Here is a 24,371-nt window from a genome sequence, read left to right as displayed (position 1 = left end):
TACCTCTTTAAAATCCATACCAGACTCAAAGGTTTGAGGAGGTGGACAGACAGCTGGCAAAATTAACAATTCTCTAATGAAAGTTTTAGTCCCCTAAAAAAGTTGTTTCAAAACTTTTTATAGTTATTCCTTATTTCCTCCATAGTTATTCCTTATTTCCTCCAACTTTCTTCTTAAGACTCAGATTGCTCTTTCTTCCTAAGACTCAGATTCTATCATGTTCATATTTTCTATGGTTCACTTCATGAGGCTCGCATGATCCCCAGTCAGATCTTGAGGCATTCTATTGAACGCATAGAATCCCAGTTGGCATTTGAACATGGTCTTCATAAACAGATGGTGAGATGGAGGTAGCTGGCTTCACTGGCCCAAGAAGCATTCTTCACCAAGGAGTCAGATGTGTTACGAACAATGATGGGTACTCTTTGTTGGGCCTTTTGCAGGGCTTTAAATCATATTCCTTGAGGGAACACCTCTCTTCCAGGGTCCTTTAGTCATTTGGGTTAGCTTCTAGCGCAAGGTATAGGCCCAGCTGGTCCTAGCTCAACTTCACAGAGGAAAATTACTTCTTCCAGCTATAAAACGTTCTCTTTCTTTTCCATCTGCCATCTTCCCAGGTCCTCTGGTGGAGCCCTTTGTTCCTGAATTATCTGCTTCTAGACTGGCCACAACATAGAATGCCCAACTTCTGATGCAGAGTTGCTTTCTGAGAATGAGAGCAAAGTTTTTCCCCATGATCAAGCAACTCTTTCTGGACCCTGGGGGCTGAAAACACACAATATCTAGTGTGTCTAAAGTCCCTGGTTGCACATCAACTAGAGGGTCAAACAACAGTCTGCTCAGTCGATATGCATTACAGGGGAAGTTCTATGCTCCGAAGCCTCAGACCTCTAATTTTTCCAAATTTTGCATAGGTGGGTGCTTCTGGTTCTTGTCTTCAAAGTATTTTCACAGCAAATCACTGTACTCAAGGATTCAAGGGGGTCTTTCATATCTTGTGTGTCTTCCATCTGAACGGGCACTATCAGATTGGGAACTTTCACTCCTCTCTTTCTCAGAGAATGCTTTGGACTAATGCCTCGTACACACGTACCGATCGTCGGCCGAACGATCGGCCGTCTTTTGTCCAGGGCTGTTGTGTCTGTTGAAAACTGCAAAAGACTGCACACAAATTTTGTCGGCCAACAACAGCCGACTGCAGAAGTGATGTCATGTGATGGTTAACTTTCCTTGTCTTTTTTCTTTTCTGAGCATGCCCAGTCTTGCAAATCTGCTGTCTGTCGGCCAAAATCTGTACTGACTGGCGATCAATCGGCCGTTCTGGTGTTGGCCAACAAAAATGTTAATGCTTGCACGACAGATTCTGTTGGGCCAAAAATGCGCTGTCGGCTGTCAGAAGCATCATACTAACAAGCCTACAATCGGCCGATCGGTCGTCGGCCGAATATTTACGGCCGACAATCGGTACGTGTGTACGGGGCTTTCGTTCACACAGCATTGGTTGTCCAGTGGTTGGTGTGCATTGCTTTCTCATGATTAAAAACAGTGTCGAGGGAGGCATGTTCAATGTTTTTTTTGAGTAATTAGGTGAGGCTCTGTTTATGGATTTAGGCTTTACCTTTCTATCCTTTCCATTTGGACAGTTAGAGCAAACTGATGCAATCAAGCACCTGATTGGCCTCTTTACTGGGGTTTTCTGGAGTTTCTCACCAACTTTGGCAGTAGTACCTGTAGAAGTTTTTTTCACAGCAACTGTAGTCTCCTTGTTGAATATTGGGTTCTGAAATATCCAACCTCTCCACTGCCAACACATTGCTTTCAAAGTTTCAAGCAAGTTTTTTCCACCTAATTCAACTTTACCTGGTGCTTCCTTTTTTAAGGCAGGGCATCTATACCTTTCTTCAAATTAGTGAGGGTAGTGAGGGGTTTCTGTATCCTGCTTGAGCTTGGACCACTTGAGCCACTGTATTATGCTTCTCCATACTATTAACCACTTTGCCGACCGCTTACTGTATATAAATGGCGGCAAAGTGGCACCTACAGGCAGTCACCTATATAAACGTCATCTGCCTGGGAGGAGTGAGTGGGCGAGCGCGCACCGCAGGCAGCGCACTCCCCCCCTTAATCGTCAGCGGGGAAGCTGGCACGTGTGTCAGGTGACTCCAGTTGCCGCCTGAAACTCTCAATCTCTCCCCGCTTAGAGAAAAGGACAGACGGCTGATGTAAACATCTGCCTGCAATGATCAGAAAGGCTATGTGATCCTGCTATATAGGATCGCATGTCTCTGTGATCGTTTCAAAAGCCCCCCCCCCCCCCCCACAGTTAGAATTACTCCCCTAGGCTTACATTTAACCCCTTGATCACCAACAGTATTAACCCCTTTCCTGCCAGTGTCAGTTAGTAGACTAAATAACTTTTGCGCAAACCAATCAAAATACGCTTATTGTGATTTTTTTTACCAAATATATGTAGAAGAAAACAAATTGGCCTAAAATGTTAAAAAATTTTGATTTTTAATTTTTTTTTGGGGGAATGTCATATAGCAGAATGTGAAAAATATTGTTTTTTTTTTCCAAAATTGTTGCTCTTTTTTTGTTTATAGCGCAAAAAATAAAAATTGCAAAGGTGATCAAATACCACCAGAAGAAAGCTCTATTTGTGGGAAAAAAGGACATCAATTCTATTTGGGTACAGCGTCGCATGACCGTGCAATTGTGCGTTAAAATCACGCAGTGCCGAATCTCAAAATAGGGCAGGAAAATCTTCCGGTCCAGAAGTGGTTAATAATCTTTTCTTATTTTAAGGTCATATTATTTCCATTTTGGTGTGCATCTATGTGCATATGGTTCATGTATTTTCTGGCTGCAGTAGTTCATCTGCTCCCAATTACTTTGATTAGATTACTGGTTAATCCCCTCTGCTAACAGAGGCTCTGCCCTGGGTGGCAGTACTGCCAACGTGATTATCAAACACACTCTTACACTTAGCAAAAGTTCTGGTTCTCTTATTTACTTAAGAGAAGATTAGGGGGGATATGATCAACATGTATAAATACATAAGGGGTCCCTATAGTGAATTGGTGTTGAGTTATTCACTTTAAGGTCAACACAGAGGACAAGGGGGCACTCTTTACATCTAGAGGAAAACAGATTTAGTCTCCAAATACGGAAAAGTTTCTTCACCGCAAGAACTGTGAAAATGTGGAATAGACTCCCTCCAGAGGTGGTTCTGGCTAGCTCACTAGATTGCTTTAAAAAGGCCTGGATTCTTTCCTGGGTGTACATAATATTAATGGGTACTAATATTTATAGGTAAAATTGATCCAGGGAATATCCGATTGCCTCTCGGGGGATCAGGGAGTAATTTTTTCCCCTGCTGTAGTAAATTGGATCATGCTTTGCTGGGGTTTTTTCGTCTTCCTCTGGATCAACTGTGGGTAAAGGATTGTGTATATGGGATTGTATGGTTGGGCTTTGTTTTTTGTTTTTTTGTTTTTTTGTTTGGGTTTTTTTTACTGTTTTTTGTTTTTATTGGTTGAGCCAGATGGACCTGTGTCTTTTTTCAACCCGACTAACTACGTAACCTACAGTTACTGTATATCCTGTTTGGATAGGGCCGTGTCTTATACCTCTCCCCACCCCACCCACAAGAGGGCTACATCCTTAAATTCTCTTTCCCTACTGGATCAGGATTCTTCTTGTTGAGAAGAAAGACAACTCTCCCCATCCCTGCATAGACTATCATGACCTAAATAAAAAAAATGCTATCCATTAAAAAAAATGCTATCCATTTTCACACATCTTTACAAAAATAGACCAGGCAGTGCCTTAGACTTTATGTCTCGACCCTTCCAAGGGCTCTAGCCTTTGCTGAATATGCAAGCTCACTGAGCTCTCTGTGTCTCTTCTGTGGCTTGACAAGATATGTGTGCCCCTTCACATTGGAAAATGTGTTGGAAATGATAAATCAGATAAGAAAAACCCTTTATTAACCCACACATATTGTATGTTGTAGCACGCTAAAAAAAAAGTCAGGGATGTCCATCATCAGGCTCAGTTCCAACTGACCATTCTGCTCCTTACACCAAAGACTGAGTTCATATCACTGACTTGACTTATTAACGTTACCCCACTGCTTATGGATCAAAAAAAGTCCCAAACAAGTCCTCACTTATAGAGCTACCCCCAGAGGAGCCAGCTTTATTTCTGGGTTCTTCTGCCCCTTCTCACTGTTAGTTGGTTTCAGCCAAGGTGTTATCATACACACCAGGTAACAGAACGTGGGCTTTATTCAACAGACAACCCTGCAAAAAAGGTTAAAAATACAGCAATGACAAATTCTAGTAAGACAGTTCTAACTGGAATAAATATCTTGTCTAAATGCAAGGAGCCCCAACTAGTCCACTGGCCAGTGGGGTACACAGCATAAAGTCTGCCAGCATTGATGCCCTGAGTTGTCCATTGGAACACACTTACATAAAGGAAATATTTTTCATTCCAGTGGTAAAGGGGTGCTCTAAAAGTCTACGGTAGTCCTATGCTGGGCAAAAACCGACAAACGAGGTGCAAGCAAATAAGCCAAAAGGTACACAATGATGTCCGGTGAACTGATGACAATCCTCCTATCTTTCTAGTCAATCCCCCTGGATAGGATGGTAAATAAATACAGTTAGGCCACAACTCCTGGGTAAGATCAGGCATAAGGCAGCCTACAGCTCTGGGCCTTCTTCACAAGTCTGCACTTGGTTGGTGATCCATGTCTGGTAGCTCTGTCCTGATGATATCTCCAGTCAGTCTCTAGACATCACTTTCTGCATACTCTCTTTCTGGCAGTCCTCCTGGCAGTCCTCCACCTAAGCTCAGCATAACATCTGCTAAAACACCCTCTTCTCTCTCTGTACTCAAATTGTCTGTGGAAAGTGTCAAAGCCAAGACAAGCTGTAATTAGGATCGATCTGTCTCCTTTCCAACTATTGTCAGATTTGCTGTGCGGAGGAGGAAGATATTCAGCTCAGACTCCATAACTACATTTAGGAAACAACTAGCTACATAGGGCAAAGTACTACATGTACAATGTTACATGTGGTGCTGAATATTGTGAAACATTTGTAATGATAGATCTTTTGTTAAGGATTGGTAAGCTGCAATATATTACATTTTTGGTTTGGGGTTTATTACCACTTTTACCACTAATTGTATGTATAAGTTTTATGTAAAAGTACTATTACCTAATTCTGCATCTATTATTTCATGTTATGCCATAAGAGTTCATGGAATTTTAAAAAAATAGTAATAGTATTTCTTAAAGAAAAAGAGAAAACTTTGTTATATTTCTTTCCACTTTCATCCAATGTTCAGGGTGGCTTTTGTCTGGTTTGATATGGTTAAAACTAAGAATACCAGCTGAGTCTTTACCCTTCCATGCACTCTGAAAAGGTCTTCCGAGCAGATACGAGTAATTAATTTTCACCCAGCAACATTGAAAAGGTTAACCTGATTTATTGAATGAAATTCCATCTCAGATGTGTTGTGTATATTGTTAAAAGGCTCCAATTACAGACTTTAATTCTTTCCTGAACAGAACTGTTATTTCTGAGACAAGTATTCCTGGTATTTTAACTCATTTGGGACACAATCACCCAGATTAACACTTTCTATGTGTTTACTTTGTAAAGTGTGAATCTTTTTACATATATGTGCTGAGAAAAGTCAGTCACATTGTAGTCAAAAATTCCATTACTTTGTAGATGAGCAAAAAAACACTTTACAGTAAATTTCAACTGTAAAAATTATTTCTATAGTATGTAAATATACTGTAAATGTGCAATCACCTAAAAACATTCCTTACTTTAATATACTTGGCACAGCAAAATGCAAGCCCTGTATACTGTTGTATATTGTATCTCATTAGAGCTTACATGCAAGTTTATGAGTTGTGACTGTCCCGAATACTGCTCTCCACATTTCTGCATATGTTGACCTTAGCGGTTAGTGCCCACCAGTACATTCTGCTCCACATCCCATTGATATTATACCAATTTTATCATGCACCACTAATATTTGTATTGACAGGAAAAGTTTGCTCATGATTTGGCAAGTATAATTCAGCTATATCTTGTTTGTTGGTGGCTTACTAATCTTTCAGATATCTAATCTGTTGAAAAATCTTTCACAATCAATACTTTTCTCCCTTTATTAATCTAGTGCCATTGTCACACTCCCTGTTCTGTATACAACATACTTGTAAGCTAAGCTGCAATGAGTTAATTAAACACTCTGCAGTCCTCTGCAGTGTTTACCCCAAAGGCATTTAGATTGTGACTGCACTGACTTGGAATAAGCACCAAGCAAGGTCAGAGCTGCTTACCTGTATATCTGATCGAGGTCAATAAAGACCAACAATAGAATCCATGTATTTATTTCATGACAAGTTTCCTTTAAAGGGCAAAAACTCATAGGATATTAATTAAAAGTGATATCAGATGATTGTTAGCCCTATACCTTTTCTTTTAAGATGTACCCAACCAGTGCTCCCCATAGTCTTCCTAAACTGACAATGCAAAATACAATATTCTCTGTATCTGCATAGCCACACGCAAACCTCCCCACCACCCACGTGGTAGGCAATGCCTAGTTCTGACACCTGGCCTTGCATTGTGTGATGGGAAGGAGATGGAGGACCCGCATACTCTATCCTATGAGGCAGTAAAATCACATTAGTGGATGCTGGTCAAACACATTATAGGCAAAAAGAATTGCAATTGTGCTTTAAGGCATTTTCTACAAATTACATAATTATTTTTATGAACTTTAGCAGGTGTGATTTATTAAAAGGGTAAAAAGGGTAGCTGCTTCAGATCCAACAGGTTAAGGAGATAACCAAGAGACTGTTTGTCAGAGTGCATGCCTCGCCAAATGCCCTGAAAGCCAAATGATGACCCATTCTCAAGAGCAGAATTTTTATTACAGTGTGTGAGATTGATGGGCTCTTACCTTTTCTAAGTCAAAATAAAAAGTACATAAATAAAGTCTTTGACCCTAATCCATCCAGCTCTGCTCATGAACTTAAATCATCACCTACATTTTTATAGATCCTAACAGAACTGTCAAATGTCAAATAAAAAATGTGAGATGCTCTTATGGTGTGTAGTTTGTCCAAAATATAAAGATGAAACATTGTTTTATAAAGGTGGCGAGGACCCACTAAATTGATGCTTGCTCTGGGCACCCTCATGTCATAAAATGGTCATTAACTCTTCTACTGTTTAATACAGACAGGCTCAACTGACCAATCTATAAAACATGTATTGTTTACCATAAGGATTTTTTGCCATAGGACTGCTATTTGACAATTTTTTTGCTGCTGAAAATATTTTCAGTTGTGATAAATAATAATCATTATAGCTTAATGAATCAAATAACAGTAAACATCAGGTTTCTATTAAAACCAGATAGCCACTGCAGTGATGCAACCTCTGTCTCAGAATATATAGGATTCTTTATATGCATGTGCTGATAATCAGGTGCCTCCTTAGGCCTGCACACAGAATGTTTTGCAAACTCTCCTAGAAGCCTTTCCTCCTGGCAGCAGCGTTTTGGCAAAAAAAAGCCTGATGCTTGTAAAAGTGTCTAAAGCTTTTACAAACTTTTAGGCATGTTTACAGGCATCAAGAGCTTGGGTGTTAATTAATTTTATTGGCCAGAATAATGATTTATTCTGGCCTCTGAAATATATTAACATTCAATAGCTAAACGTGCCTTGCATTAATGCGTGTTTAGGCATGTTTAGCAGCGTCAAGTGTTTTTTCTGCCAAACCGGACACACTGGCAGTGTTTTTTTTTTCCTGCCTTTAAAAGTCTCTTCCACTAAATGCTGCTAAAAGCCTATGTGTACATGGACACATAGGCTAACATGCAGGGGAGTTTAGAGGCAGGAAAAAAAATGTTCAAAGCCTGAGGCAGCCACCTCCACAGCCCAGTGCTCCAGTGGGGGGGGGTGGAGAGCAGAGTGTTGGTGACTGACAGTTACCTGTTTGCTCACTAAGCTCTGAGAACTGAGAGATCAGTTGTGTTTGATTGCTCGGTTCTCAGTTTTACAGCTGGTGGGGGACAAATGCAGCATTTGACCAATGCTGCATCCATCTAGGTAAGTATGATTCCTAAAAACAAACGTCTCTGTTAAATGCCAGATTGTATCTTCTTAGCAGGGAGGCTTTTCCCCAGCAAGAGTAAGATAGGGAGTTTAAAGTAGTCAGATAAGCCAAAGTTCTATCCAGTAGGTCTAGCAGGACAGTGTCAAGAAAAAAACATATGTAATCAAGTAGTTTTGCCTAAGTTCATTGTTAGAGGAGCATTAAAACAAAACAGTTGAGCAAACATGTAATAAGGAACCCAACAACGTTCTATGCAGGAAAAGTACCAGTGCAGTCAGGACAAGCAAGCATTTAAAACCATAGAGTTCGACAAGTCAGATATTAGGAGAAAGTAGGCAGATGAAGAGCAGGCAGGAACCAGAAAACAGATGAGCCAGGAATAAAAGCAAAATACTCTAAGACAGGACAGACAAGAGTATCAATAACAAATGAATGAAGGACAACACAGAAGCACACCATAACGACAGCAGTTCAAAAGCAACTAGAGAATGGAGTGTGGTGCCCTTTTAATGAAGTATGAGCCAAACACAAGACATGCACCTGGCCATGTTTTTCCATGTGTACACCTTATCTGAATCAAAGAATAGTATAGCTGTGATTGTGTTATGGCAGAGCACACAAACCCATTTTTTACAGCCACTAAGGGAATCAGGAGACATGAGGCAAAATGATAGAAAGTATATGTCCAAATGTATCTTTTGGTGTCCTGCCAAAAGAACAGACCTTCATCAATTATCTGAGCATGGAAGTCCAAGAAGATAAATTGAAAAAAATCATATTGAACTATTTCGTTTGTTTATACAAATATGATGCTGCCCTACAATATCCACGTTTCTTATGAGAAAGCAAGTAGAATATTTGGATGAAGGCATGTTTGTGGGTTTAGTATCTTTGGACTTTGCTCAGTTATTTGGGACTTTTAATCACAGACATCATACTCTCACCTCATTACATGAAACCCTGTAGCCATTGCCCAGATATTTCACAACCAAGGCCAGATTTGCACTTCTTTCTACCCTAAGTCAGCTATCTTGTGCATTCACCCCCCCCCCCCCCAAAAAAAAAAATAAATAAATAAAATGACAGACACCAAACCTCATTTTCTGACGTTTCTTTCTTTTGTGCCATTTTAAATGTCCCCCACATTGCCACCAATCTAGTGCCTCCCAGCTGGCCCACAACTTTCAGATATACTTTATTGCCACTCTATCATCTCCTTAAAGTGGAGTTCCACCCATTTTCGTAACTTTAGATCTATGTAATCCCCTTTAAAACGACTTTTACCAATGGAAACTTTTTTTTTTTTTTGCTAGTAAATACCTTAATTTCTGCTTTATTCTTCCTCTCCTCACTTCCGGGTCCGATCGGCGATGACGTCATTTGGCGATTCGCAGTGTGTGCTGGGATGTATTCCATTCCAGAAATCTTGCAGTATTACCCAGGAGCTGAGCTGTGCTGTGTGTATTCAGGCCGTGACCTGCCCCGCCTCCGCCCCGCCTCCTCTCAGCGAGTTGTACTGTATGCATTGTATTCAGGACGTTCTCTGCCCCGCCTCCTCTCAGTGAGCTCAGTGAGGATATAATGCTTTCAGTCCTTGCTCACTGAGAGGAGGCGGGGTGGAGGCGGGGCAGAGAAAGGCCTGAATACAATGCATACAGTACAACTCACTGAGAGGAGGCGGGCGGAGGCGGCACAGGTCACGGCCTGAATACACCCAGTACAGCTCAGCTCCTGGGTAATACTGCGAGATTTCTGGCATGGAATACATCCCAGCACACACTGCGAATCGCCGAATGACGTCATCGCCGATCGGACCCGGAAGTGAGGAGAGGAGGAATAAAGCAGAAATTAAGGTATTTACTAGCAAAAAAAAAAAAGTTTCCATTGGTAAAAGTCGTTTTAAAGGGGATTACATACATCTATGTAATCCAACGTATTAAAAATGGGTGGAATTCCGCTTTAACGACTCACCTCCTTCATATAGTCTCTACTGCTACTCCAACACCTCCCAACTAGCCCACAACCATCAGATAGTCTCTATTGCTACTCTAGCATCTCCATACCTGCCCACTACCTCCAGAAAGCATCTACAATAAACAAAATAGTTTGTCTGTCACTCCTGTCTCCTGCAACTCCTGTCTGTCCATCACCATTCAAGGAAAACGTCTCTGCTAACATAATGCAGGTAGTTGTTATAATATACTCTTAGGTAATAAAGCTCAGTTTTATAAATAGTTTTATTTATATACAAAAAATGCATTTTGCTGAATTTTGTTCAGAAGGTAGATATAAAACAGTATTTGTAAAAAGATTTGAGTTTGGTCAGCTATAGCTGGAAGTTTCACATTTCTTATTTTTAATAACATTTATGTAACTGATTTATAAAGCACTGATATGTTCCTTAACACGTACCACAATACTGAATTATTGCCAGCCCTGGTAACTAACTAGTGATAGAAATACGCTGTTACGCAGCTGGTTGAAGCTGATGTACAGTTCTTTAAGTTGAAAAAAAAAAACAAGTTCTTGTTGCAGTTAATCAGAAGCAGGTACAGATATGACCCCATTACAGTAGCTGAAGTTTTAGGATATAGTTTGCAAGATAGTCTTTTGGAGCTGATAGGGTTATATCCAGACGAAAATCCTATTTTAAATGAGAAAAAGATAGATGAAGCAAAGATATATACAGAATTTATGAATGTATTGATGCAAAACCCTGGAACACAATGTCACAGTTCTCAGGGAGATCCAGCTCTCTCATGCAAAATACATGGGCTCTGAAACTTTTCTAATGATCTCTCATTTGCTCTTTTCACACCTCGACTCCCATGTTAAAAAAAAGTACATAGCAAATTGAACGGAGATGTGGGACTAATAGGATGGCAAACTGTATTGAAGGATGTTATACACACTCTTCTAGCAGTGAAAGAATACATTATTAAACAATAATGTAAAATACATGGTTATTTTACTGGATCGGTGCACTGGTAATACTGGCTTTTTCTTAATGATTGCAAATAAACACCCTAAGGACCTGATTTTCTAAAAGTATAAATTCAACCCTGGCAAAAATATGAATCTATGAAGTGATGTACACACATGTAACCCAGGTGAAGGAAAGCAGAAGACAAGCTTTCTAAAAATCTTATCTTATGATAAAAATTACTTCTGTATGTTATTCAGGAAACCTGTGCAATTTATGTGAATACACAAGCTACCTTATATGTATAATATTAAATGTATTTAAAGTACAATTAAAGGCAAAACTGCTTTCATTTTAGATAGAGTAAGTGAGGGTAATAGCCCCTGTCCGACTTTTTTTGCCATCTCTGTCCCATTGGGGAGATTTCCTTTCCTTCCTGTCCCATAGCCAAACAGATAGTGAGAAAAAATTGGGGAATCCCTAGTAGTCACCAACTGTGTTCAATTTGGTCAACATTGGAAGATTCCCATTTCAGTTCTGATGACAACCCAAAATGTGTAATTTTCCTTCACTTTCACTTTTGGGTATAATGGTAAATGGGACATATAGGAACTGGGAATCCCCTAGCATGGCATTGTGACGGTGTTCACCATCACTGGGAGTGAAAGACAGATAATTAATGGTTTGAATTGCTTCAGATCAGACAGTAATATTTGTCAGCAATATCTTCATATAGAAATATGAAGATTTAATCCTACTTTAAACTGGGAGACTTAGACTGTTATAGACCATTGTCATAGGATTGTTATAGAGTCTGACTCCTAGATAATGTGTATTACGTGTGCTTGTCTGTGAGAGAGACACACAGACTGTCATTGGCAGACTTCCCTATTGTTTGTGTATTGAAATGGAATGCGGATTGTGCCTGTCCCATTGTTAAATGTTAATGACCTCATATTGTTCTGTCCAGATAGCTAGATAATTAGTTTAGGTTAATTCTGTTCCTGTATACACTTTCATCTGCATATGCTACTGTAATCAGGCAGAGGGGAATGATTGTGTACACTGTATGGGAGAAAAACTATGTTTTCATTGGATTGTGCATGTCATGTCATGTTCTCCACAAGGTCCACCTGGGCGGTAACATTGTGGGGGGAATCTGTATAAAAGGCTGTTTCTTGTTCAATAAGAACAGGGGATTGCTATGCTCTTCATACTCCCTTGGATAATCACTGAGCTCTTGTAAGAGCTTGTGTAAGAGCTTGTTTCTGCTTCACTCTCTAGGAAAAGAGAGGTCACCCATGGGAACCTGGAGCCTTGTCATGGGTCCAGGGTGGGTAGGAGATGGTGAGACCCCAACCAAAGTGCGGCGGTTCGTGGGGTCTGAGGTGGTTATGGTGTCTGGTAGAGTGCTTAGAGCCCTCGGGAAGCACTAGGAGCATCCGTCAACGGAGGTACCCAGTTGGGGTGCTGGTTGATCCATTACAGGCATAGAGAGCAATAAAAACCTGACATGTGGTTTAAATTCCTCTCCACTTTAAACTAAAAAAAGGTTTTGTCTTTAGGTATACTTTAACATAAAAATTAGAAATAAAATACTAAGTTGCATAATTTAGTAAAAATAGAAGTTTTTAAGTTAAAATACGTTCTTGTTTTATATGACTTTTAATGCCATTTTTGGTTGTGATTCAGTACATAAATACTTCCATGTCATGGTAATTCTATGTAAACTAAAGATTTAGTCAATGTGCAGCACTAGTATTACAGTGGTCTAATAAGTCATTTTGTCTACTCATAGAGAAAATATAATTGTTGCTCCATATCCATCAAAATGTACATTTTATGCTAAAGAGCACTTTCAAGGTCATACACATTTGTTAAGGCCTTATAGGTGTAGACCTAAATAGCCAAATCTTTGTCTAAATGTTGCATGAGGCCATTGTTTGGAGAGGAGTCAAACCATTTTTGGCTATTATAAGGGGCATCCATAACCAGGCTATAGATAAAGCATTTACATTTTCAACAATGAAAAAAAAAAAAAAAAGCTTTAAAACAAGCCCTTAATACCCTATGTAGTTGCAAGCACTGCAGAGCAAAAGTTCACAGCAGAATCCCTAAATTCCTTCAAGTACCTCTCTCAGGCAGTGTAGCTCCCCCTTTCACAGAGCACCTGCTCTGTTTCGATGTTAGTGATTTTATTTTATTTTATTTTATTTTAGAGATTCGAAGGCTGAATGTCTGTTAAGTTACTACTAGAAGGGAGAGCAGTGTGAACAGAATGGACTTAGACAATGATTTTAGTATTAATGCTGCACAATCTGACAATTAATTGCTCCATAGTGTCTGCAGCTACAGAGCTCAGTAAAAACTAGCCTAAAAGCTAATGTTTTGCTTGTTACGAATACATAATTATTTAAATATCCATAGCTTGGCTACAGGCTAGGTTTATGAAATGTGCCATGTTTCATGTGCTGTTATTTGTGGTTGAACCAATGAACTGAACAGTGTCAGACTTGCCTAAAATGTAATATTTTGATGAGGAAAAAATAAAACTTTCCTCCCTTGGTTAATTACATACATTGTGAGAATTTTAACAAAATAAAAGTTGTGTTTATTTTTAATTTGAAAAGAAAACCCTACAGGTTACCTCAAGAAAGAAACAGTCAGTGGGAGTCTGTGTCTGCCTACCCATGAATTTTGGACAACAATAGCTTGACTGGCAGCTCTTCAAAGGACCAAATGTAAATATAAAAATGATCTCCTATTGACTTTAATGCATTTGAGTTCAATAAAGGTTTGTTAAAAGAAATCTGAGCAAATTCAGATCATATATTGAATGATCTCATTGTGGACTGTATGTCTAGATTCACTACACCACAACTCATTCACTTATTTTAGTTAAAGAGAAAACATTGGTAGAAGTGAGTTAATCTTTACCAAACATGTGCGTTAAAACCCCTATTTTTAATAAATTTGTTTACCCATCTCAAGTAAGTGCCTTACAAAAGAAAGTGAAGACCACCAGATAATAAAGTAAATAAAACCATTTTACAAATGTACGGATCACAAAGCCCCTTATGTTCTGTGAGAATGCTAATTTAATAGTGTGTTGTTTTTCAAATACTGATAAACCTGTTTAAGCCAATCATGTTATTCATTTTCTTCAGTGACTGTTCATTTCCACTAAATGGCAGACAATTTAAAGCGCAACCTACTGCACCTGAGTCAATTTCGAACTGTACTGTACCTTAGGGCATGTGAATCTGTAATTTGTTCTCAAATGCACATTCAGTTATCATGTTCTCTCTCATCTAATGTTATTTTTTCCTTTACTTCTTAATGCTTTGTATTTTTTCATTTTTAATTTTATTTATGATAGAGTCCCATCTAATGAAGCTCATAGGGATGGAACTAGATAGCAAGGCCTCAAATGCAATCATAGACCTTGCGCTTTTCTAGCCTTCATTTTCAAGACACTATTTCTATTGGTGCTATTTGTACAATAGCAATGCAGTATACTTAAAGCTTTCATAGCAATGTGACTAAGATGCCCTAACTAAAAATTCACTGGGGCTACATAAGGTTTAACCACTTCAGCTCTCATGCCTGTTCACCCCTTATGGACCAGAGCAATTTTCTAATTTCTGCTATGAGCCTGTTTATTCAGCAACAGTTTTGTTATTACTTAACCACTTGCTGACCGTGCTATAGCCGAATTATGGCTACATCGCATTCATCCAGTTCTGGGAGGCTGTCTTATGATGGTCTCCCATGATCACACACACCCCGCACCCGCTTCTGGGCGCGGGCGGCGTGCTCTGTGTTCGCAGTGTTCTCCGGACACTGCCAAACACAAATTGGGGTAAAGAGCCAATTAGCAGCTCTTTTCCATGTAATCAGCTGTGTCCAATCACAGCTAATCACAATGTCAACAGAAGCTGGTAACTGGCTCCCTTCACTGCTCCTTCTCGCTCTGTCAGCGTGTGGAGGAGAGGAACATAGAACCATTAATCGGCTTCTGCAAAGTTCTGCCAATCTGTGTCCATTACTGCTGCCAATCTGTGCCCACCACTGGGCTGAAAAACCCCCTGTTCAGTTCACGGCAGAAATTTCGAACATTGCAAACGTTCGGAACTGAATAACGAACCCCATTAACCCATGGTCTATAGGAACCGAACTAATAAAAAATCAATAAAAAAATAAAAAGTGCCCATTTTGAAGGCGTATTTGCAAGTAGTTGGGAATACAATGGTTATGGGGGTTCAGGTACTGCCCTGGGGAACATGTATCAATGAAAAAAAAAGTTTGTAAAAAAAACATCTTTTTTAAATGAGCAGTGATTTACTGATGCTTAAAGTGACACTATAAAAATGAGAAATAACAATAAAAAATTCCTTTAAAAATAGCGCCTGGGGGGAGGGGGCCTAACTCTGCCAGTAATGTAGCACATCTGTACCATGTATAGAGCCTGCTGTAGCAATAACGAAATTTATAAAGCCCAAAAAAATGACATTTTCCATTCAAGCTTTTTTTATTTTTTAAACAATGGCTTGGGGAGCTAGTCTGTTTGTCGAGGCCACAATTTGTGCACTCGGAACAAGATTAGAGATTTTTTGGATAAATACTGGTGTCTCTTTTGCAGACTTTGGATAGAAGTAACAGGTACAGAAAAAATGGTCTTTGCGTATCGGTGGTGCCTTAACACCATAACACTATAGAGGTACTCTTGATAAAAGCAAGAATTGGCCTTGCTGTCAAAAATTTAAATACTATGCACCTATCAAACAGGTGCGGAAAAATTGGTCTTTGGGTGTCTGTGGTGCCTTCATACTGTAACTCTATAGAGGTACTCTTGATGAAAGCAAGAATTGGCCTTGCTATCAAAAGTTGAAATGATATGCACCTGTCCAACAGGTGTGGAAAAAATGGTCATTGGGTGTTATTTGTGCCCAGGAAACCTACACCAAAAAATGTATTCCAGGTAAAATCAGCACCCACAAAGCTAGGCAGCCCAGACATTCTTTCAAAAATTTGAGATCCAGGAAGTACTTTATCAGCAATATCGGCCTCAGGGGCTTGATAGCTGCTGCTATTCCAGGACTGATTCACTTTAAAAAATGTCAGAAGGTCCACAGAGTCTGTGAACAGATGCACTCTCTTATCTGTCACAAAACCTCCAGCAGCACTGAATGCCCGCTCGGGAAGCAGGATGGATGCAGGAAAGCTCTCTCTGTCTGTTTTCACCCCTAGATAATCTCCCACCAAATGATGCAGATGCTGCTGACAGGATGTGGAAGCTGACAACCCTGGGCACCAAGAATTAAAAACATTTTGAAAGGCGTCACTGAGGCGGCCCTCTTCTCCACTGCTCCTCTCTTCAACAACAGAAGCCTCAAAATGAAGTTTTCCACCAAATTGTAACCTATCAGAGTCGGGGCAAGGCATTATATAAACTCATCTTTAAGGTGCCCTCAAGAGATTTCATCTTCTGCTCCCCCTTTGGGAACGGGATGAGTTCCAAGGCTTTCCCCTTGTAACGTTGGTCAAGGAGAATTGTCAACCAATAGTGATCCTTTTGCTTGATGCCACTTATTCTCGAGTCCTTTCACAGGCCTTAAAGAATGAGGGAGCAAATGCACCGACGTTTTGAGGAGGCATGAGAAGCAGACTCCTCAGGGTCACTGAGGATTACAGTATCTGGAACTGTCTCCTCATAGCCACAGCACTACCAACCTGAGGATATGTGCCAGGCATGGCACATGTGTCAATTTCCATGTCTAAGGGTGGACAGGAGGTTTGTGCCATTATCACACACCACTATTCCTGGCTCCAGATGGCGTGAACCACCTCTGGGCCTGCCCCTGCAGAGCTGCAAGAATCTCTGCTTCTGTGTGGCTCCTGTCCCCTAGACAGACCAGCTGAAGCACTCCATGGCACCTTTTATCCTGACTCATTAAATGGCTCCTTGAATGCTTAGGAGAGGAGGGCACAGAGGAGGAGGAGGTGGTAGAGCTGACAAATCTCGCATCATCACCACTAGCTGTATAGAGACGTGACAGCACAACAAGCTGCAGCACTGATCCCTATCCTAAATCCTCCTGAGTTGCAAGCAGAGTTACCCAGTGTGCTGCGAACTAAATATATCGTCCCAGACCATGTTTGCCAGGAAATCTGCCATTGTGGTACAGCACATTCTGCAAAATCACGGAAGGGGGCAGAATCCACCAGAGGGAAATGCAGGATTTGTAAAGCCAGCAGCTTTGACAAGCTTGAAATTAGACATTGGGCATGTGGGTGGCAGTGACTGTATTTTTTTTCGCTGCAGCAGATGGGGCAGAGAAATTTGCCTGCTATAGTATACAGCTGGTGGAGTGCTACTGGCAGACATGCTGCAAGAACCTGGGACACCCTGTGTGATATCATCATCCCTGTCAGTGGAGGCTGCTGAGAGGTCTTGAGGTAGAGTGGGAGTAGACCAGAAAGCTGAGGAGTGAGGAGGAGCAGAATTGCATCCCTTTTCCGTGGCTTTCAGGTGCTCTGAGAGAGTGGCAAGAGGTTAAATGCCTTGTCAAGGATGTGGTATTAAAATAGCTGGTGTTTTTGCCATGCTTGATGTGCTTAAAGCAACATTTGCAAGTTGCAACAGTGCGATCGGCTGCATATGTGCTAAAATAAGGCCCAAACAGCTGAACTGAGGGAAGTGGGCTTAGGAGATAACTGCTCCACAATCTGGAGTAAAAGGGTGGCTGCTCTCTACTCTTCCATGATGGTTGCCTCTTTGGGGTTGTGCCTCTCCCTCACTTTTCTCCTCTGCTCTATCTGGCACCCAAGTCATGTGAGTGACCTCATCATCATTATCCCGTCCATCCTTTTTATCACTGGAGACAACTGCCAGTTTGTTGTTTATTAGTATTCTCCCCTCTCTGTAGGCTCATGTTCCTACCTTCAAAACCTCAGAACCAAGATCTGAGTTAACTAATGGCTGTGCATCTTCAAGCTGCATGTGACTAATGCTGTATTCAAATAACTCAGCTGACTCCTCCATGCTTGATTCTGCGGTTTTGACCGGAGTAGCTGTGGACAAGGAGGCAGAATAAACCATTGTGAAAGCTGCAGTGAACTGCGCACTAGTTTCTGCTTGGGTGACGGAGGATGAAGAGGATGAGGATGGTTTAGTAAGCTAATCCACCACCAAATCCACTAATGCAGTGGTTCTCAACTCCGGTCCTCGGGACCCACCAACAGGCCAGGTTTGCAAGATAACTAAATTACATCACAGGTGATCTCATTTGCTGCTCAGTGATTGCAGTATTCTAGTCTGCATCCCCCAAGGTAATACTTAAAATCTGGCCGGTTAGTGGGTCCCGAGGACCGGAATTGAGAACCACTGCACTAATGCACTGAAATATACTGCACTGAACTATACTTGGTTTAATGTGCAGTAACACACTGAAATACTGCATTAAATGTGCAGTAACGCATTGAAATATACTGTGTTAAACATGCAGTAATGCACTGAAATATACAGTGTTAAACGTGCGGTAATGCAGTAAACTATACTGCATTAAATGTGCAGTAATGCACTGAAATGTACTGCTTTAAACTAAGATATTCTTCATTAAACCTGCACTAACGCACTGAAATATACTGCATGAAATGTGCAGTGTGAAATTTACTGCTTTAAACGTGCAGTAACGCACTGAATTATACTACATTAAATGTGCAATAATGCACTGAAATATATAGCATTAACCCTGGTGGTAATCCCGAGTGTGGTTCAGGGTTAATTTTCAGTACCAAAAGCGGTAACCCTGAGCCACACTCAGGATTACCCTGTAGTGAAACTTATCTTGTCCCTGCGATCCCCTCATGTCCTACCGCTGTATCCTCCGGCCGATGCTGGCATCCATCTTCCTGGTTCCCTTCCCTGCGAGCACCACGATGCAGGGGAGAAGAAACCTGGCAGAAATGTAAAAACTAAACAAAAGATGACACATTCACATTGCAGTACATTGTAATCTGTTAGGATTACATTACTGTGTGAAACCATTTCACCTCAGTTTTGTCCCTAGTGCTTTTTCCAGTGCCCTGCCAGCTGTTACTGTTCTTTCTGCCTGGAAACTTGAGAATGTCCATGGCATCCAAAAAGCATTAATTTAGGTCAAAAGCGGTTTTAAACCAGCTAGAAACCAGTGATAGTAAGTTGGAATTACTTGAAGAATTGAGCGATATTGATTTGTGAGGAAATTCGTCAGCAGACACTAGAAGTGATGACACTAAAAGTGATGATAGCGACAATTCTGCGACTGAGCTTAGTGATGTGCGAACTTGGTGCTCTATTGACTGTGGCTCAGATCAGGCAGCGCCCCCAAGATTCCTATTTACTGGAGCACCTGGTATGAAAATTGACGTTGAACTCAACAACCCCTTGGCATACTTACAATTATTTCTGACCAATGAGGTTATTGAAAAAATAGTTACTGAGACAAACCGGTACAAAAATCAATTAGCTACTCTACATCGGAAGTTTTCAAGAAGCAGAAAATGGGAACCAGTGACCAAAGAGGACATTTGGAAATTTCTGGGCCTAATAATACTTCAGGGAGTGGTGGGGAAACCTCTGCAGAAGTGGTATTGGACAACTAATATGTTATTTAATCAAAAATAGTGAGGTGCGCAAACAAATGAAGGAAGCTATCAGCAGCAACCGAAACTCCAACCTGGGTGGAATAAAGTGTATAGAAATGATATATAGGTGTGCTTGATATGTTCAGTGTATGTATTGCAAAAGAAAAAACACTAGATGAAAATAAATGTGTTAAAATGAATACTGAACGTGAATATTCTCAAAAATATAATCTCCAAAATATAACAGTGAAACAATAAAAACACACTTAAAGGTGTAAAAGAAAATAAACAAGTCCCAAAAGTCCAACAACAAAGTGCAAAAGTCTTCTTAATGGTTAAATGTGACTGGAAATAGGATGCAAAAACTCATATCCCTCTCAGCACCACATGTTGAAGATGAGGAGATGGTACCCTTACCAACTACAAGATGGCATGCACTTTATAGATGACAAAAGCCAATATGGTACAGCAAAATCCTTCCCAACCTTCTAATCTTCCACCTTGTGTAAAGTGTTCAGAGACTCTTACCAGATTTGGATATGTCACAGATCAGGTTAGGGAATGATATTGTTCTCCAAGCTTTCTGTTTGTTCAGGCTAGCGTTCCCTTAAGAAATCCTGCTCTGACTCCTTATGCTATGAAGAAATGTACTCCTTCCTTGGGTCACTCGCGGTGCACAACCACAGAAATGATCCTTACTTTCACTGTACTGGTGACTCACTTGTAACAGGCACGCAGGTCAGGTATCATCAGTGGCTGCTCGCTTATTCCAGGTCAGTAACTTCATACGAGTGGGTCTAGCTGTCCCACACACAGGTGGGCTTCCAAGTTTTGCAGCATCTAAGGTCTATATTATTTGACACTCCATTCTTTGGCACGGTCATGTCAGAGTACAGATTTATCCTGATCATTAAATATTTACACTTTGAAAACAATAAAGAATTTGATTTACCTACTCATCCTGCACCAAAACTAAAGAAAATTTGGGACGTATCTCAAATGATTCTAAGGAATTTCTAAAGGAGCTATGTGCCAGAAAGAGATATCAGCATAGATGAAAGTCTTATGGCCTACAAGGGAAGGCTAAGCTGAGTACAATATATTGCATCAAAGAGGGCACGATTTGGCGTAGAATCCTTCCCCTTCTCATTCCCCTTCTCTAACACAGATAACATATATACTTGCAAAACAATGATCGACACATCAAAACATACGCCTTCGATACCCATTGGTCCTTTATGGGGACGGAGATTGGGGCGGATGCCTAATCCCTTCCAACAATTCCCCTCCTTCCTCCTGAACCCCCCCTCCCCTCCCTTCCCCCTTCTTCCACCCCCTTCTTTCCATGAACCCTTAATTTCCCCACCCCTCAATAGGTTCAATTTATCTCACTCAGGGGAGGGCCTGAACCTCTCGCCCGTGAGGCGGGAGAGGCGGGCCACCCCCTGCTTAACCCCACCATACAGCAAAACAATGTAACATATGCTTCCAATATAGTGAACGAGGATATTATGAACACCCCCAAACCATTTGTCAAAACCATTGTAGATTAAAACTCTTTCCACACATGACACAGAAATAAAACAACCATAAGCATAGACACAACAGTCTTTATTCCTCAAAGCACAATTCTTTTCTTTCCCTACTACACATATGCCCTATCCAGGCATCACTTCAGTCATAAATCTGTTTTTTTTTTTTTTTTTTACCCAGTTTTCCACTCAAGTTGTTAGGAGATTAACTTGTTTGGACAGAAGTAAGATGCAGAAAACACGCCAGCATTACTTGCAAGTTGATTATACTCATGTTATTTTATATTTTACTTTGTTTGACAGTAGATTACTGTACTAGCTAATATTCTTGTTCCATGTTCTTCACGTTTTCATTATTGAAAGTTACCAAATGTTGGATTTCAGCAGTTATAAAGCTGTATGTGATTTCTTTGATATTCAATAAAAATATTTTGGATGAAAAAAAAGAATCCTACATGCTATGCGAATCGTCAACTAGGTACATTTGGAATTCAGTCATATACACAAGAAAAGGAACAAAATTCAATCCAAAATACAGCAACTATGGAATGGCAACATCTCTTGTTCTTTCACTCATTGAGCCATTGATAAATCAGGGCTATTGGGTAACAACGGACAACTTTTATACGTCTCCTAAACTTTATGAGTTTCTTCTGCAAAACAAAACAGATGCCTATGGAACCATTAGGGCTAACCAGCGCAACATGCCATCAATGTTTGGCAATAAGAAGCTGAAGGCTGGAGAAATGGTTGTCTGGCAGAAAGGCAAAATGATGGCACTACGGATGGCGTGACAAGAAATATGTGTGCCTAATGAGTATAGTTTATAATACCCCCACTGTTATGGTACGCAAGAAAGGTGGGAAAGAAATCATGAAGCCACAAGTAGTGATAGACTACAATAATACCATGGGAGGTGTCGACAGAGCCGACCAAGCAATGACATTCTACCCAGAAGAAACAGCAAAATAAGTACTACAAGAAGATCTTCAGACATCTTCTAGAGCAATGCTTGTGGAATGCCTACATTCTGCTCATAAAAAAAAAAAAGTGACAAGCCTGTGATTCATTCTGACCTCCTTTGGAAAGTTGCCAAACGTCTTTTTGTGAACCACCAAACACCATCAATGGCTGTGAATAGAGCTGGACGTCATGCTGTTGGCATTGTCAACCCAGAACGCCTGACTGGTCATCACTTCATGGACTACATCCCACCAACCAGAAAAAGTCAGCACCTACAAGGATGTGTGTGGTTTGTTGCTCAAAGCAAGATGATAGTGGAAGGAAAATCAGAAAGGAAACCAGGTTCCATTGTCCCGATTGTGACGTCGGACCTTGTGCAGTCCTATGTTTCAAAATTTCTCATACCCGGGATGTTTACTAAACCAATATGCAGTGTCTAGTATTACAGTGATAAGTAATATTGCACCCTTGTCATATGCATAATTATATATACGCTTCATCCTAGTGCAACTTTTCCTATTTTTAATATTGCTAGTTAACCTTGTTTGGACAAATTTCAGTGTTTTTGGTTTGATTACATTATTGAAAAAAATGTATTATTATTATTATAATTTAAGATTTAGTATTTCAAACTTTATCATACCTGGGATGTCTACTAGACTGTTGTTTTGATAAAGATTTAAGTGAGTTATTCCTAAGAATTACAGGCTTACAATATAAAACATGAAAAACAATGTACCACTTTGGCATTCAAAAATACTGACATAATCAGACCGCCAGGGAGATTAAATATGCAGTAACCCAATGAAATATACATTGTTAAACTGAAGTAACGCACTGAAATATACTGCAGGAAACCTGCCCTAACAAAATAAACTGACTCTAAAGTAAAAATGAATGGTCAAACTACACTTTATGTTGCACTGTCAAAAAATTTACACTAAAGTGACACTAAAATAAAAATGAATGGTCAAACTACACTTATACTGCATTATCACTAGATTCACACTAAAGTGACACTAAAGTAAAAATTAATGGTTAAACTACACTCACGCTGCACTATCACTAGATTCACACTAAACTGATATTCTACACTGGCAATAGAATCACAAAAGCACACTAACACGCTAGTAATACTGAACAGAGCCCTGTTCTATCTCTCTCCACACCAATATTACACTGCAAATGGCCGATATGGTTAGAATATTTTTATAGTGTGGGGCGGAACAATGAGCAATGAGCCATGATTGGATAGATCGCCCAACTCTACTGCTAATTAGTGCCTACCACTGCTGCAAATCAGTGCCCACTTCTGCCAATCAGTGCCCACCACTGCTGGCAATTAGTGCCCACTGGTGCAGCCTATCAGTGCCCATCAGTACTGCCTCATCAGTGCACATCAGTGAAGGAGAAAAAATACCTGTTTGCAAAATCTTATAAAAAAACAATAAAAACGTTTTTTCCCCCCAAATTTTCAGTCTTTGTTTTATTGCTTAGCAAAAAAAACCCTATTAGTGGTGCCTATCAGTGCCCATCAGTGTAACATATCAGTGCCCATCAGTGCCACCTATCAGTGCCATCCATCAGTGCCTATCAGTGCAGCCTCATCAGTGCCCACCAGTGCCGCCTTATCAGTACCCATCAGTGCGGCATCATCAGTGCCCATCAGTACTGCCTCATCAGTGCACATCAGTGAAGAAGAAAAAATAACTGTTTGCAAAATTTGATAACAAACTTTTCAAAAAAACCCCAGTGGTGATTAAATACCACCAAAAAAAAAAAAGCTCTATTTGTGTGAAATAAAGTGATTTGGGTACAGTGTTGCATGACCACACAATTGTCATTCAATGTGCGACAGCGCTGAAAGCTGAAAATTGGCCTGTGCCAGAAGGGGGTGAAAGTGGCGAGTAGGCAAGTAGTTAAGATAACAACATAATACATATATTGTTTTTTAAGGACAAACAAGGCTTTCTTTTTGTGAATATTGTCCTGCAACAATGTTATTTTTTGTTTCGCAATCCTTAGACAATTAAACATAATAAAACTATACAAAAGGCGCTTTTTCTTTTTTGCAGTGTTAGTTTAAAAATAAATAGTGTTGCTGCATAAAGAAAGTGTGCATTTTATTATGTAATGTATTCTGTTTAAAACAACACTAAAATTATGATTCTG

This window comes from Pelophylax lessonae, assembly GCF_965119305.1.
Source record: "Pelophylax lessonae genome assembly, chromosome: 2".
NCBI lineage: Eukaryota > Metazoa > Chordata > Amphibia > Anura > Ranidae > Pelophylax > Pelophylax lessonae.
This window is presented reverse-complemented; position numbering follows the sequence as displayed.